Genomic DNA, 18,710 nt, shown 5'->3' with positions numbered 1-18,710 from the left:
ACTTTAGCTCTCCCAAAGCACAGGTAACAGGATATTAAAATATATGGAATAAGCACACTGGAAAGTTTAACTGTCTAAACCAGTAACTTCGTGTCAGGTTTAAAATCAAATTAAGTTTTAAAAAGGTAAAACAATCCCTGCAGAGCAATTTGAAAGGGTCTGTTTTTTGTAGTGTGAGAGGGAGAGAGAATATGGCTTGGATTTTCACATTTAACCTACATGGAATTCACACATAGTAACTCACCACAGGTAATGTGCAAGGGGATGCACAGATGACTAAAAAGCAGCTTGAATTTATTATCTTTGTTGACTATTCAAGATGCTAATTTTCTTTGGCACAGAGGGAGAAAAATCACTGGAGGGAAGGGAGAACAGGGATAATGGAAAGTCAGAAGAGTTTAAGGGCAGAAAGGACCACCAGATCCTCTAGTCTGACCTTCTGTGTATCACAGACCACCAACACTACCCAGTTAGAAACCCGCACACTAAACCCACCAACTGAAAGGGAGAGGAAGGATAAGTTAGATGACGATGTACAGGTTGCACTGTAGTGGAGTGTGTGCAACCTCTTGTCCAGAACAAATGGACAGTGCTTGAGCCTCAAGGAATGCCAGATTTATATCATGTGCTGTGATGTCACAGTGCAATCATGGCAATATTGTGACTCCATGACAAAAAATAATGTCCAGGACAACAGTGGAAATATGGAAGGGAAAAGGTTGAGGAAGAAGAGAGAAGGCACCAGGAGCGAGTGGAGAGAAGAGAGGAAAAAAAAGAAGGGGGAGAAGCAAGGAGGTCCTGGAGTTCTTGATCGTCAAGATAACGTGAACCAACTTGGGGGAAACAGGTGCCAGCCCATCTCTGAGTGCTATGCTAGAGGTACAGGTTAATCTGCTGGTAAGGGTGCTAGCCCAGCGCTTGAGGGGCCTTGGTTTAACTCCCTGCTCTGTCATGAACTTTGTGTGACCTTGGGCAAGTCACTCAGTTCCCCACCTGGACAATGGGGATGGTAGTACTTCCTTGCCTTACAGAGGTGTGGTAAGCATAAATACACCAAAGATCATGAGGTGTTCAGATGGTACAGTCATGGGGACAATACGAGGACCTAAGATAGATAACACATTACCCTGGTGCTATTGGACCCTCCCAGAAACCCTGGCCCTGTAGCCACTGCTTCTCCCCAATTCCCCCAGCTCTCTTTGGAACCCAGCCTGTTTGTTCCTAGGTACATACTATCCTCTTGTTTCACAGGCCTCCAATCAAGGAATAATGCAAAGTCTTAGCTGGCCTTTAGATGAATTCCAAGGTGGCAAATATCTCCCAGAACCAAGCTGTAAAAGGTCTGAATGCATCTGCCTATCCACAGTGCAGGTAACTGGACTAGCTCCCTAGTTAACATCCAGCCCTTAGGACATCACAGAGGTGGTAGTTTGGGACCAAACGTTCTCTATAATAATTATCTCCTTTACTTGCATACAAAAATGTAAATAAACTACATTAGAGCTGGGCAAATGCTGCAAAAAATGTGAGTATAAGTTTGAATCTTTAAATGAATTCATCTCAGCTACTGTTTTTTGCCCCTTGTCTGTGCACTTTCCACAAATATTCTAGCAAATTAATTTTCTAGCAGGAATGTTTGCAAAAACAGTGGATTTTAAGTAAATATTTCAGTGTATTCTTGGGATGCATATTTTGAATTCATAATCGAATGCATTATCACCTGGAACCTGATTCTAAATGCACCCAATCAGGGAACAGAATTATATCATGTGACCTATGTCTCCAAACAAAATAGCTGACATTCTGAATCCTGAATATTTACAATGGACAATTCACTATTAAGCTACAGAGACTTGCTCATAGCAGTTATTTTGCAAATAATCATGAATGATAAACTTGAGAAAAGCATGACCTATTTGTGGACAATTTATGAAAAGAAGAGGCAAAATTCCTCAAACACAATCTTTGTTACAAATCTGTATTGTTCACCAGCACTAAATTATGATTCTAAAGCATGAGAGTAACAAGGTGTTTTCCTGTATAAGATTTAGCTAAGCCTCTGGAGTTTTTAATCTGTTTTCCTAACAAAGTTTACTCAGAAACATTGGCTCTGTGCTCACTGTCAAGAGACCTCAAGACTCTTTGTGTAAATTGAAAAAGGCTCCCTTGATTGCTCATGCTTTTATTATGGGAATCACACTAAATGTGGTAATTTTTGTGAGGTGTATTTGCTGTTAAGCTGACTTTTAATTGTGCTTCTTCATCATCAGCAGAATGTGAATGAACAGTGTCAATCTATCTTTGACTGTAGTCACCAAACACAAAAACTATCCCATCAGACCTTAGAGAGAAGGTACATCTTCTAGTAAGTAGGCATTTTGCAACTGTAATTTTCAATAGCTCTTAGAAAAGAAACATCTGAAAGTGTCTGTTCCTGCTTCTAGTTTTAAATAATATAACAATGTGTGCTCGTTCATCACAGATTTGGGATGTCTGAATATTTTTCTGGAAAAAGGTACTATCTTCGTAGGATATGTGCAACATGCCTCACATGGCATATGACCAGGATTCATCACCAAATTTGCTCCACTGGTTGGATCATTAGCTTCTCCTACCTGGGCTGGGTACTGATGGGGAGTGTGACATGAACATTGATCCATGCCCCTCGCCCCCCGCCCCCAAAAAAGGTACTATGAGATGTAGATTCTAAATCCAGCTGCTGCTTTCAGTTTCATGTGCACAAGTCCTATTGGGCCAAAGTCAGAACTGAAGTGGATGCAACTCCATTACGTGTTACACCTGCAGTGAATTTGGCTCATTGGCTTAAATGGAAGTGGCAACCGGGACAAGCTCTGCAGGAAGTGTGGCTACCTCAATGGGACCCTGCTCCACGTCCTGTGTGGTTGCCAGAACCTCTCCAGAGCCTGGCAGCACTGCCACAACTCCATCCAGAACCAGCTGGTGAAAGCCATCCCGCAATCCCTGGGGAAGATCGCCATTGACTCCACCGTCCCTGGAACAGACAGCCAACTGTGACCTGACACTGACATAGTCATGATCGATGCGGAAAAGAAAAAGGTCCTCATGGTGGATGTCAAGGTTCCATTCGAAAACAGGTCCCCGCCTTCCACGATGCCTGAGCTTGGAAGGTGTTGAAATACATCCCACTGGCCAACACCCTGAGAGCCCAGGGCTACAAGGTCCAGAACCATGCCCTGGTCGTGGGAGCCATGGGCACGTGGGACCCCCACAACAAGCCAGTGCTGAGCGCGTGCGGAGTTGGTCGGTGCTACGCCCAGCTCATGAGACAGCTCATGGTGTCCGACACCATCAGGTGGTCCAGAGACATCTACATGGAGCACATCATAGGACACCATCAGTACTAGGATGAGTAAATGAGACTGCTGGTCAGGGAAATAACCACTTCCTTCCCTGACAAAACAAGGGACACACCCCACCCATGTAACTATTCGCTACACCAATACTGACTTGGACTCTAAATACATTCTATGAATGGCATACCCGAGACCACTTATTCACTGACACTTTAAAACCTCCGGTTTCAGAGTAGCAGCCGTGTTAGTCTGTATTCGCAAAAAGAAAAGGAGTACTTGTGGCACCTTAGAGACTAACAAATTTATTAGAGCATAAGCTTTCGTGAGCTACAGCTCACTTCATCGGATGCATGAGTTGCATTTCCCGCTGCCATTTTGATGGAGCCCACTGGTGCAGGTAGCTTATTTCAACACTCATCCATCTCTGTTATTAGGAGACAGAGAAGCTGCATACGTAGAGCCGGATCTTCATCTAGTGTAAATCAGCATCGCGTCATTGCTTGAATCTGACCAATAAACCAGAGATTTACCAAACACAAATCTGAGCAGGAACAAGCTGGAGCTGACGGGGAATTTTCCATCAGAATGATTTCACAATGGGAAATACAGTTTCTGCAAAATTGAAATTTTCTGTGGGAATATTAACAATTTTGCTGAAAAAATGTGTTTTTCTCTCAGGAAAATTAAAATGAAATATTTCATTTAAAGTCAGTTCAACCCAATCTGGGATACTTCCTTTTTAAAAAAAACTGACCTGAAAATTTCATTTTGAATCAGTTAAAAAAAAACACATTAAACTGCTTTTCTCTATGATGTATTTCTTCATGGGAGTTGTAGTTTGGTCCCCGTTCTCTCCTAGGGGGCTAGGCTTTCTGGAGGACTACAACTTGAACAAGGCAATGTGCTGATTTTTCCCTGACTGAGCTGTATGGCGCATCACGATAGTCACATGACTCTGGATGTATTACGGAAATGTAATTCAGTCAGGTACCCTAGCCCTAGGAGTGAATGGGGCCCACAACTACAGCTCCCATGAGGCAATACACTATAGGGAAATACAGTCCAATGCACAAAGGACTCAAAATTAAGCATTTTGGATCATTTCAACAAACTGAAATGAAACATTTTTGGAATCTTCATTTCACAGAGTTTCTGAATATCAACTTTTCATCCTGTTTTGGGATGAAAACAAATGTTGAAATGTCAGAATTTCCAGTGGGATAGAAATTCTGAATTTAGCTGAGCTCCACAAACATCCCTGAGTGTGGGGTGGTGTCATTCACTCCCTGTTTGCTGTGTGTAACACATTCCTCTCTAGTGGCTAATAAACAGAGCTGTGTGATGCTCCTACTTCCTGCTAAGGGAGCTAGGCCCAGACTCTCCAAGCTATCTAGATGCTTTTCTGCCAATTTAGCCACCTACAGCTATCACTGACATTTTCAAACCTGCAGCTCAGCTGCTAAGTCTATAGGTGCCTAAGTCCTCTAGCTGTCTAAATTTCTACCAGTCAGCCTTTGCAAAGTTGCCAAAGCCCTGCTGCCACCCCATAACTAATGAGCAGCTTAAAGACCCAGTTCAAGCCAAAGCCCCTGAAGTGGGATACTCAGAGTAGGCAGGGGAATGCCTATCTTGCCAGTGGGGCCCAGTCCTGTAGGTGTGCACTGAGCATGCTTAACACTTGATACCTGTTATGCCCTGCAGCAGGAGAGATGGATGAGCCACTGATCAATGGTTGTAGCAGGCCATCCACACAGAAGACAGCCGTTGGCACAGAGAAACATAGTGCAAGCATCAGAACAAGACACAGAGAGAAAGATGTTGCAGCTGCTGGGGCATGGGCCACCTAAGCAGCTGACCTTACTAAGGTACCTAGCTCCAGGAGCGTGGTTGCAGCTGAGGCTCCTGATCACAAGAAGGCATCTATTTCTAGCTTGTAAGCTGTGCCAGTCCAGCTGCTTAGGTGACTATGACCCTCATCTCAACATTTCACTTCCAGCTAGCTTAGGAGGCTCCTGGCTCACTACTGGCTTCGAAGTGTCAAGGACCAGTGCAGCAGCTGGCCAGGCCTAGTGGCTGGAGCAGCAGGCGGCCAGGCCTAGTGGTGAGAACTGGAGTCAGAGACCAGCAACAGCACCAAAGGTCAGAGCCAAGGATCAGGAACCAAGCCAGAGTGCAGCTATCACAGCTGTAGGCGTAAGCATTGAGCAGCCACTAGCCTGATGCTGCTACTGGGTTTAAGAACAGGCCTGGTGATGCTTCTCAGCCAATCAGTGAGTCTGGTCAACCAGGGTGTTCAGCTTTAGGTCAACTAGCTGGTCCCACGCTCAGCTGCAAGCTCTGGTTCCTGACACTGAGGAGCCCTTTCTTAGGTGCCTAAATCTCCCCATGTGTCCTACGAGAAGCTCAGGACTGAGGGTTCCACTATGTGGCAGGCTGCCTGTGGGCTAGGTATAGCTGATGCTCCACATGGCCTTGCAAATTACCTGTAAGGATCTTGGCCTTAGCTCAAGTAGTAGCGTGTCATGCTTTTAGTGTTATAAGTCTCAGGTTCAAACCCCTTTGTCGGCATGACTAGAGTCAGCTACATATAGAAACCAAAGGGTGAGTGGTACCTGGGGATTGGAGAGTTAAAAAAAGAACTCAATAGAGAAGTGAAAAGTGGGCCATGCTGTAGTTTGGAAAGTGCGTACAAATATTTTGTCCTTGTTTGTCTTGAATTTATTTTTAACAAGGGATGAGTTGTGGAGGGTTTTTTTGGGGGGGGGGGTGTTCTGCTTGCTTAGTTGCTTTGAGTTTCAACTCAGTCTGTGTCTCCTGGATTTGGGGATTGGGGTCTGAAGTGTGTTTGTTTTGATTCTGAGTAAAATTACAGTGTTTTTGCTCTGAGGATACTTTGTTCTTTTGTTGATTGCTACGGTGCGGCTGCCCAAATCTGAAAAAGGAACAAACCGAAAGAGTGGTTGCATAAACTGTTTTTATTTTTTTTATTTAAATTTTATTGCTCTATTTCTGTTCGCTGAAGAGTGGGGCAGTGTGTCAATAAGGCTTTATGGGGACTTAAAAAGAATGATTGATCTTTACAAGATCTCTGTCAAAAGGATGCTGTCAAGGAGTAAGTCTAAATTTGGATTGATCCTGAAATTTGCTTAAATAATGAGCTAGATTCTAGAAGTGGAGAATATCAAGGAACTAACCCCAGACGCAGCACAATTTATAATTGCTAAATTATGGATCCTAATTTAAGACAGTGTTGCTGCAGTGGAGCAAATCTTCCCCATTCTTTCTCCTGACTTGCCCTCTATACCATGAGGGTGAGATCACGAATGCTGCACAGCTGCACCAGCAGGGCAGCCTCCTCCAACAGGAGAATCCTCTGCTGGGCATCTGCAACTGAGTTATGACCTTTTTGTGCCACCTGAATGGCGCAAAGTGGACTGTAATGCTGCTTGTGAATCTGGCCCAAGGGTCCCTGAGTTATTAGTACCTGTTTTAGAAAATTACCCCGTTACTGAGAAATTATAAATAAATCAATAGCATCTGTACATATAGGACCTGCAATGTTTTGTGGTTTGCTGTAGCAGTGTCAGGAGCATATGTTAACTAACAAACTGTGCTCACATAACTCCCATTACAGTATAGGAATTATCCAGGCTCATCAGCAGGAGAATATGTCCTTGCCATCTATTTGATTGTGTTTTCAAACAACATTTGGGGAGGAAACATGTTGATAGATGACATTGGTACCATCTGCTCATCATTATGAATATAAGTGAAGTGATAATGAAGAAAGCATTCCAAGGCACTATCAGGATGATTACACTCTAATGACATAATTTGGATCCTCAGCAATCTACAAGTAAAACTTTTCAAACTCTAAATGGATGGAGTCCTATTGGAACTACATGGAGCTGTTTTATGACAGCTAATTGTATAGGGGGTATAAAACTGCCCATGAAATGTGTCAAAATGCCTGCTCCATCTGCTTACTGAGCTGAATTTTTCTCAGTGTGAAGAGTTTTCACATTACTTTGCAGTCAGATTCAGACTGAGTTATCCACCCCTGTAGAAACAGGAGAAAAAACACTATGTCTTCTCTTTTTACATTTACAGGACTTTATTATATAGTACTTGCTAAAGCAAATATAGCTAAGCTTCATGCCCATAGTTACCAAGAAAATTCATAGCACACTATGAACCTGACTCACAAAACAGTTATTCCTCACATTGTTATGGAAATACATTTGCTATATGATAAAAGCTCATATTGTGGTTTTACCAAATAAATGACACAGTTTTACAAAGTATTGAACCTTTGTCATTCTCCCTTTCCTATTTTCCCACCCCACTTGTGAATGAATAGCTCTAACATGCAGTGCAAAAGTCATGTGAAATCCAAAATGATGAAAAAATTAATAAGGGATGTGCTTGACTTTAAGAAGCCAAGTATATTTAAAAGATCAGTGCATAACTGACTCATTATATGCGGCTGTATATAGCAGCCTTGAATCTGAGCCACCCTTGCAACTCTAGGATACTGGAGCTTCTGGGAGCAGATTCATTCCCTGGTACAAGCAAGAGCATCCCAGAGCTCTAACTTAACCCCTGAATGCAATGTGTCCCAGTGGATAACCCAATAGTACAGAATAGCCTGAGGGCTGCATGCTGGTGACATACTCTTTCTCCAGATATACCCTCCACCAGAGACTACCAGGGATGATGGTGTAGGGCTGCTATGCCACCCCTGTGTTGTGCAGGGAAAACCCCTGCACTAGGGAAATTCTCCAATGGGAAAATCTAGCTGCTTTCTGTCCCCTTTATGCCACTAGAGCAATGCAAAGGGTCCGGAATGCAGCTCACAATCAAGGCCAGCATTTCATTCATAGCAAATCCTGACATCTTAGTGTGTGGGGTGCTAGTGCAAAGACACAACCCAACTTTCTCTGAAAATATCTGCTCAATGAGTATTCAAAAAAGCTAGCAGAATGTTAGGAACCATTAGGAAAGAGATAGATAAGAAGTCAGAAAATATTATAATGCTACAATATAAATCCATGGCACACCCACATCTTGAACACTGCATGCAGTTCTGGTCACCCCATCTCAAAAAAGATATATTAGAATTGGAAAAAGTCCAGAAAAGGGCACGGAAATTATTAGGGTCTGGGACAGTTTCTAAGTGTGGAAAGATTTAAAAGACAGGGGCTGGTCAGCTTAGAAAAGAGCCAGCTAAGGGAGGGGGAATATGATAGAGGTCTATAAAAGCATAAATGGTGTGTAGAAAGTGAAATAAAGAAGTGTTATTTAGCTAGCGGTGAAAGTGAGCCGGTACGGGCCAGTACTGCATACCAGTAAGAAGCCGGTATCAGCCCATATGCAGCCTCCTTAAAGCGCTGCCACAGCCGCATTTTAACATCGCTTCCCCCTCCTTCCCCCTCAACCCCCTGTTGGACCACCGATGGGGGAGGTAAAAGGGGGCAGCTGCCACGAGTTGGCGATTTAAAAGGGCCCAGGGCTCTTAAATGGGTTAAGTTCCTTGGGGATAGCCACTGATGGACCTATTAGCCAAGATGATTAGGGATGCAGCCCCATACTCTGACTGCCAGAAGCTGGAACCGGATGACCGGGATGGATCATTTGACAATTGCCCCATTCTGTTCATTCCCTCTGAAGCATCTGGTACTGACCACTGTCAGAAGACAGGATACTGAGCTAGATGGACTATTGGTGTGACCTGGTGTGGCCATTCTTATGTTCCTAAGAAAAGCAATTGGATGAATATAAACTTGTAGACATTCCTCAGTCATTTAAGAGATAGTGAAGTAAATTGATATACGGGTAACAAACTAGAATGACTCTTAAGAATAACTTTGTTGGCTTTGTACAAATCTCTCTCCCTTTTTTTTTAATTGTGAAAAGAGAAAAAGGACAAGTATGGGAATAACATCCTCCTCTTAGTGTTTAGTTATTCTCAGGTACCTGATTCCCAGCTGCATCTAACTCATTATCACTCTTGTTAGGATAATACTTCTTTACAAATGCTCAAAACATTTAGATCTTGAAGAGGGTGTTTCACTGTGAATGGAGTATGATAAGTGTAGTTAAAACAAGCCACTTAGAATAACATATTTACATTAGATAATAAGATGAGGAGAGTGATTCTCCAGCACATTTCTGGGCAGGAGACTTCTGTGGAAAGGAAAATGCCAAGAGGTTCGTTCCCTTTGTGGAGACGTCCTCTGATTATTCCAAAGCAAGGAAAGAGGGTTGTATCCTCCACGCTCACAATAGGTAACACGTATGGACTCCAAGCCTAGCAGATCTCTGAAAAGCCTTTGAAGGCAAGGCATCATTAATAGATCCTGACTCCAGAACACCCTGCTGCTCTCCTGTGCTCTGATTCAGCATGGTACTTACATGTGCCCAACTTTAAGCATGTGAATTAACCACTGACTTCAGTGAGATTGCTTATGTGCTCAAAGTTAGGCAATTTACTGAATCGGGGCCTTGGTTCTCTATAGCACAGCTCCTTCAAAGGGGGACCCACAGAGGAGAGTTGGGGTAAGCTACAACCGCCCCAGGCTTTATTAACTTCTGAGAAGTTTCCTTATGGGTTGGTGTGGGGACAAAGGATGTCCCTCCATCCATCTCCTACAACCCTCATATGCCCCTCCAGGGACTCTGTGGAGAGCTCTTGGTAGGTATCTGGGAAGGAGAGAGTGGTGATGTGAACGTGGCTGACTCTTCCTTCCTCAAGAGATCCATGTGCAAGGAGATCCATGCGGAGCTCTCCCTCCCTATCTTTAAACTCTGCTCCTACATCATCTATGGCCTTCTCAATACCTGAGATTAGCCGCCATTCAGCCATGGGAGGCTGTCACACTTTCCTCAACTATGCTTGGAATTTGTACTGGTCTGGCTATAACAGCTGCCAGACACCAATGGCTGGATCCCAAGTCTATACAAGTCCACAGTTTTAGTGGGGTAGAGGTTGAAGATGCCATATGGCTGGGACTATACTGTAGTAACATGTCTCCCAGAGTACCATGTGCTCTAGCTAAAAGTTCATGGGGGAAAAAATGGCTAGTTTCGCCAACCCTCCTATTTTAATTATTATTTTTTTTGCCTCATGAATAAATGCGGAAGGGGAAACATCAAAACTCACCAAGTAGCCTGCACTGGTCACAAACACGGAAGGTTTCTTTTTAATATACAATCAAAAAGTTGGATTAAGATTCACTCTCTTGATATGCAGCTGATTATTTTTATTTAAAAAAAGAGAGAGAGAAGAGAAATTCCTGTTTCCTGCAATTAACTATAATTTTTTTGAAGAGCAACAGGCATAGAGAAATCACATATCTGTGGCAACTCCTTTCAAAGAAAACAATTAGCATCCATATCAAAAAGCTAATTCAGAGAAATTAAAGAACACATACATCAGTAAAATATAATATTTCCTCTTTAGCACATCTCATTGTGTGCTGTGTGTCACTGTAAAATTGTTGGACTTGGAGGTAATGAAGAGTGACAGTTGAAGGGTTCAGGGCTTCATATAAGACTTTTGGGTATGTAAAGATTTTAATTGCACATAATTATGAATGTGGAAGTGGAACGATTTAATTTTTTAGCTTTCATGCTATTAGAAGGCTAATAGAACCAATATCAAAATGAGTTAGTTACAGCAGAATTACTAGAAGAAGCTATTTTTTCATTCAGCCATTTAAATTGAATCAAAACAAAAAAATTAAAATAGCTCACATGTTTATCTCTCATTTTATATTTAGATAGTGGGAACAAGATAACTAGTGTATGCTATTAACAAAGATTATACAAATAGTTCTAATAAGATTAAAATATCCTGGAATAAAGTGGGAGGGTAATAGGGATACTTAGGGAAAAGGTTGTAAATAGCATAGTCAGAACAATGTACTATTCTATTACATATTAGAGATACGTTTATCTAAAGCAAATCCCCCCCCCATGCCAACAGACATGCTCTATCCCCAGTGTAGACACACCCATTGCAGATTGGCACAGTAAGAGGAAAAATGAGTACACTTTTAGTGAATTCTTGCCTAATGTCTGACCGTTAAGAAATTAAAACAAAAATCAATTGCTTAGACTGCACTGTAAACAATTGGCAATACTCATTAATTGTACTTAGCTCCAAACTTCAATCCATGCACAATCCAATCTTTATAAATATCTGCACTGCTATACTGGATCAGCATTTTGTCTCTGTAAATGATGGTAAAAATTGGGACAAGTTACAGGAAAGAGCAGGGTGAGATAAAACAAGATTTCCTTCATCCTCTTTACCTTTTTCTTCAAGGCCCAGCCCAACCCAAAAATATTTCCTAGCCTAATCCCAGAGCCCCCTATCCCCATCTCAAAGGACCTTTCTTTCCTTCTCTTTCAGCATCTCAGTTACGATCCACCTTCTTTCACTCTACCTCCTTTTGAGTCTCCTTCCCCCTTTCTGTAGTCCCTCTTTTACCCCTTCAGTCCTGAGTCCCCGTTCTCTGTACTTCTGCATCTCCTCCAAGACCCCATGAATTCTTCCCTTGAACATCTTATGGAATTATTTCAGCTCTGCGGCTTGTGTTATGTAGGAAGTCAGACTATAGATCACTGTGGCCCCTTCTCATTTTAGAATCTATGATCCTGTATTATAAACATGACATATAAGGAGGATATGTTTAGAGAAGTGTTGCAGTCAACAGATGCAGCAGACAGCAAAACAAGAGCATGGAGGAAGACAATTAATGAAAAACCCAGGCTGGATAACCTGGAAAGGAGACCTAGGCAGGAGCGGACGATAAATCTACTGGCAGGCCAGACTGAGATACTCAAGTCCCTCATGGTGCTGCAGTCTGAGCACATCAATGCACGACTCTCTCTACAGTCAATACAGAATGCCATTCCATGCCATGCCCAAACTCCCCCAACACATTCCTCACATGTTCCCTTTCCATTGCAGAACCACTGCAATCCACCCCCAGAGACTCGTTTCATGATGAAAAGTTGCAGTTACACACAGCTGTGAGAGCCTGAACCAAATGACTGCTCTTCATTGCCATGTGCCCCATTTGCAAAAAAAAAAATGTGTTTTATCCTTTAATTAAAGTCTACTTTTGAAATAAAATTAGTCTTTGTTTGTGTCATGCACATGGTTGTTGCAGCTAAAATTTAAACTCAGTGTCTATAGGCAGGAACATTTGCTCAGTACAATTGAAGCTCAGAAAGCAACATTACAGGGGTCATTTAAGGGAGCAAGTATAGCCTGACAGAATGCATCACATAAAGACACATTACTTGTGCTCATTGTCAAAATGATCCTTCAGAGCTTCCCTGATTCCAATAGCCCCCTACTAAGCCCCCTCCAATTGCTCTGGTATCTGGCTGCTCAAAATCGGCAGCCAGATGAGCCACCTCATTTCTCCACTTTTTCTTCTTTGCTTTGCAAATGTTCTACAGAGCACAGCAGACTGCTCTGACCATTGGAATATTTTCCTCATTCAGGTCTAGCTTGCCAAAAAGACAGCACCAGCTACCTTTTAATCTGCCAAAGGCACATTCAACTGTCATATGGCACATGCTGAGCCTGTTGTTGAAGCATTCCTTGCTACTCTCTAGGTTCCCAATATAAGACTTCATGAACCACAGGAGCAAGGGATAGGCAGTCTGTCACAGGATCACTATGGGCATTTGCACATTCCCCCATTGGCATCTTCTAGTCTAGAAAGAAAGTGCCAGCATGCAGCTTTATATACAGTCCAGTGCAGAGCTGTCCCTAGGGAAGGTGCTGAGTTTCTAATCTGCAAGGGGGTATCCCCTGCTGGCTCTGCCCAGGCCCCGCCTCCACTCCACCCCTTTCCCCAAGGCCCCACCCCGCCTTGCTTCTTCCCAGTTCAGTCTCCTCCTTCGAGTGCACTGTGCACTCGCTCCTCTCCCCTCCCCATACCATCTCCTGACACCACGAAACATCTGATCCATGGCAGGCGGTAGGCACTGAGAGGGATGGGGAGATGCTTATTGGCAGGGCCCGCTGGTGGGCAGGAGGCACTGAGGGGAGAGGGAGGTTCTGGTAGGGGGTCTCCTCCTCACCCCACCCCTCCACCCACCTGCTGCTTGCCTCCCCGTTCACCCCCTCACCCTGCTCACCTGCCCACCTCCTGCCTCACCTCCCTGCCCACCGCCTCATGATTTTATCAAAGCACGGGGCCTGGGGCGGTCACCCCAATTCACCATACCCAAGAGCCAGCTCTGGTCCAGTGTTCCTAAAGATGCTTACATCATGATCTTTTCCTGGCCAACCCACACCGATGTCAGTGAAAAGGCCCAAGTGATCCACAAGCGTCTGCATGGCCATGGAGAAGTAGCCCTGTCAGTTGATTTACTCTGTTTCAGGATGGTCTGGGGACAAAATTGGGATATGCATGCCATCTATTACCCCACCACAGTTAGGGAATCCCATTGCCACAAAAACATCAATTATTTCCTGCACATTGCCCAGAGTCACACTCTTCATAGCAGAAGGCAATTAACGACCCTGCACACTTGCATCATCACAACTCCCACAGTGGACTTTCCAACTCCAAACTGATTCGCAAATGACCGGTAGCAGTCTGGATTTGCCAGCTTCTGCACAGATTGCCACTCACTTTTCCATTGATAGAACAGCTCTCATTCTGGTGTCCATGAGCCGCAGGCCAGGGGCAAGCTCCGCACACAGTTCCAGGAAGGTGGTTTGCGCATCTGAAAATTCTGAAGGCACTGCTCATCATCCCATACATGCATCATGATACCATCCCATCACTCACTGCTTATTTCTCACTCCCGGTACCGAGGATCCACTGTGTGCAGCTGCTCTGTGAATGCCAGCAGCAATCTTGAATTGTTTCTTTCCTTTGCACACAGCAGGGCAGGCACCACAGATTCACTTTCTGTTTCCCAGATCATGAAATACTGCAGGCCCAGCCACATTGTGTTCATAATGCTCATCACCTGACTGATCAGCAGTTCCAGGATCCAGGCTTTCAGGCAGAGATCCAGGCTTTCAGGCAGAGATGGAGGGTGCATAGTTTACAGGGGCTCTTAAAAAATGGCATGAAACAAAGTCAGAAGCCCATGGAATGATGGGCCAGAAACAATTGCATCATGGGATGATGAGCATGATACAGTGCGATCTGTTCCCAGATCTCCCAGCAGCCAAGGGTGACGAGTTGCACAGTGGGATAGCTATCCACAATGCAACACTCTCTCTGTCAATGCAAGAGCACTGACTGTGGACACACTCAGCCAACACAAGCAGCATTGTGTGGATGTGCACAATCAATGCAATTAAAGCAGTATATGGTCATCGACGTAACTTAAGTCAACTTAACTCTGCAGTGTAGACAAGGCCTCAGTTATATCATGGAAATAGAACTTGAATTCCCCTTCATCCAAATACCCTATTTCTCGCTCTCTTTCAGCTTCAATTAGAAGTTTGCTGATTTTAGATCTCTTCACAGATCTTGGACCTTTTCAATTAATTTTAATCAGGCTAGTTAACACTTCTTTAATGTGTAAGGAATGGGCAAATATGTAACTGAAGAGTCATTTACCTTTTAATGAAGGTAACAAATATGCAATTAAAAAAGCCTCATCTAGCAGTGACTTTGCAGTAAATTAACTTGTTTTGCCATTATTGTGCCTGTAGAATGTCACTTCCTCTGGAGTTTTGACAGTAAAATTCTTTATCCTTGGCAGAATTAGCAAGTAACATTAAGATCTAGGAAATGACAGTTAGTTTGTGAATTAGGTGGCATATACAATGTGTTAATTATTGAGGGACCAAACTTCATGCAATTTAAATTTAGCATCAAGATAAGGATAATGTATTATTAGGCTTCTGCGTATTTAATGAAGCTGAAAATGATTACCAAATCATAGAAATTGATTTGGAGTTTTCTTAACTATTCTCGAAAATTTCTGTGCAGTGGGACTTATCATAATGGACTATTATTCTTTGAAAATAGAATAATAACATGAATTGCTGAAATAGTATTGTAAGCATTGAACTATTTTAATTAGATACACACTTAATCAAACATTTACTGAATGACTTGGGAGCTAGAATACAGTTACGCCGTTCCCTCTTTATAAGGCTCTTCATTTTAAGGCTGCAGTCAGTGTCAGGCGATTGCATCCAGTTGTTTACTGATCTCACATCCGTAAACTAGTAGGAGTCCACTGTTCATATTAAGGCCCAATCTAATTCCCATGAAAGTCAATGGGCATGCTCCCGAGTAGGCCATATTCTGATCTCAGTTATGGTGGAGTAAATCCAAGATAAATGAAAACATAATTTGGCCCACTGACTTTAAAGGATATTAGATGAAGCCCAGAATGTGCATCTGAAGTTTCCATCTTTCACCATGCACCCATGGCTAGAAATGGAATGGGTAGCTGTCATGGAGGTAAACTAATATCTCATCATCAAGAACAGCCATCAGTATGTTGCCCCAATAGCCAGGAGCCATTAACCATAGGTCTGGAAATTATTTTTCAGTGGGAGTCAGATCCACGTACTCTTATTTTAAGAATTGGTTCTACAACTGCTGATGCAAAGAGGCCAAAAATATGCCTTAAAAACAGCTGAGGATTCCCCTGGAAGGGCCACCCCCCTCACTAACCCCATCATAAGGTATGTACTGGGGCATGGCCAAGGGGAACAGGTGTGCGCCAGACCACCACTGAGGTTCAGATAATCCCCAACTGATGTAAATGCCCTTTGGCGCCGCTACCAGTCAGACTAACATAAAGCATCTAAAAGGCTGTTCTAACTGGCTCTGGGATCTGAGTCAACTCCTAGGAACCCCTGGGATCAGGATAATGCAGTGATGTCACAAACAGACCTTTGGGCCCCATCTCAGATAGTGTGCGAAAAGTAGCTCAGCCAGACCCAGGGATGGAGGCCTTTGCCAATTCAATCCCTGGCTTCTCTCCTGAAACTCCTCAATGCCAATTAATGACAACTGTGCAGTGTTATTTATGATTCAGATGGCTGTCCATTAGCATAGACTGAGATCATTGATCTATTTCCGTTAGGCTGTCAGATGATAATACCATTCAGCAATTACCAATCTCGGCTGGAGTTGAACCAGTAACCAGATGAAAGCTCACGAAAGCTTATGCTCAAATAAATTTGTTAGTCTCTAAGGTGCCACAAGTCTTCCTTTTTCTTTTTGCAAATACAGACAAACACGGTTGCTACTCTGAAACCTATCAAGTTAACTGTTACTGGAAAAAACCGGTCACACACTGAAAATAAATGGCTCCTCTTCACCTCAGTATGTATTGTCTATAGCCACTGAGGCTTTGATTTGGCATTTAACTAGCGGCAGGAAACCTTAATCAGACCATCCATGAGCACTGAAAACTGGAGAGGGAGAACAACTGACATCTGTTGTCTAAGATGTAGGTCATGGAAAAATTATCTGGATCTTGCTAATATGTGTTCTCCCTCATCTCAGCTTTGAAGACCAAGGAAGAGAGAGGTGAATGACTATCAGTGTATCACTTTGTGCACTGGGGAGAAAAATAAACTGTTAACCTTTGATAAATTCTAGGTTGAGGCAGAACAACATAATGTTAGATCATGCTTTACCATTTGCTGGTTATAAACAGCATTGGATTTAGTCTATATCTTAGTGGAGAGAGCTGAACACAGGAGATCAAAAACGTGAGAACAGATACTTCAGGCTGAAAGGACTTTGTGACCTCACTGCCACTGTAAAAAGAAAAGGAGTACTTGTGGCACCTTAGAGACTAACAAATTTATTAGAGCATAAGCTTTCGTGAGCTACAGTTCACTTCATCGGATGCTCAAATAAATTTGTTAGTCTCTAAGGTGCCACAAGTATTCCTTTTCTTTTTGCGAATACAGACAAACACGGCTGCTACTCTGAAAACTGCCACTGTAGGCACCTAAATCTGGCCACACTTGGATTCACAAAGCCCCTGCTCAGCTGCCCCCAAACTCCTTGTAGGTGTCTACATTTTTCCTGTAAGTGTTCCCTGAACATCTATGTTTCTACTTCTGAAGATGCAAACTGCAGCCTCATGCCAGGTGTCCAGATGCCTAAACTCCAGAGCAATGCATGAAATGGGGGATTGTAGGTGTTCTTCTGCCTAAACTCACCCGTAGGGCCCAATCTGGTAAGTGTGCTCAGACCTGCCTCCCAGATCAGATATCCCTAAGGAAACTTACACAAAATGGCTGGAGGTGCGGGGGAAAGAGGAGGGCAGGTTAGAGTAGTTGGGAGACCACTGGTTCAACTCCCCACTCCACCTGCAACGTAGAAGGGTTTTGAACTGGGATCTGCCTCCTCTCAAATGAGTACCCTAGCCACTGGGCTATGGGATATGCTAATGTAGGACTCCCTCAGTCTCTCTTGTTGAAGCTGTTCCACTGTGGATTAAAATAAATGAAAATTCATTGGGCCAGAGAAAGCAAGAGCAAGAATGACTCTGGAGCCTGGTGGTTAGAGCATGCACCTGGGAGATGGGAGACCCAGGATCTTGTCAAAATGCTGCTGCCCCTCTCCCCATGGCCTTGCAAAAACAGCTTATGTGCCTAACACCAAGAGAGGTTTTGCAGTTGAGAATCCCAATCAGAGAGAGGTGCTTATTCAAAGACGCCTCTTCCCCCTCCACTTCATTGCATATAGAGCCTAAGTGCTGAACTCAGGTTTTGTGAATGCCAATGATTTTCTAGGTTTCATAGTAGCAGCCGTGGTAGTCTGTATTCGCAAAAAGAAAAGGAGTACTTGTGGCACCTTAGAGACTAACAAATTTATTAGAACATAAGCTTTCGTGAGCTACAGCTCACTTCATCGATGCATCCAATGAAGTGAGCTGTAGCTCACGAAAGCTTATGCTCTAATAAATTTGTTAGTCTCTAAGGTGCCACAAGTACTCCTTTTCTTTTAATGATTTTCTAGGCACCCAAAGTTAGTTTGTGGTGGCTGATGTCACCACGCTTCAGTATCTATGTGAATCTAGCTCTTATTGCCTGGTCAAATGAATATGGAAAGAAAACAATGTGTTCATTTTGAGAGGCCATTCAATGCCATTAAAAAAAACCCCAAAAAACTGCCAAAGGGAAGGCAGGGTCACAGGACAGGCTTGAACCCCAGGCTGGAGGAATTTGTTATTACTCCTTTTTAGCTCGTTTTGATATCTGCGTATGCACATTATCCTTTGAAGAAAGGAAAACTTGTACTGACTGCCTCATGGGTTCGTTATCTTGAGCTAGGCCACCATTAACATCAACAGAAGATCGGGTCTGGGTTCTGTCTATGGCCCAAGTGCTGTGTCCTCCCGTAAGCT

Source organism: Dermochelys coriacea, chromosome 7, assembly GCF_009764565.3.
Source record: "Dermochelys coriacea isolate rDerCor1 chromosome 7, rDerCor1.pri.v4, whole genome shotgun sequence".
Lineage (NCBI taxonomy): Eukaryota > Metazoa > Chordata > Testudines > Dermochelyidae > Dermochelys > Dermochelys coriacea.
Note: the sequence above shows the minus strand (reverse complement) of the source record.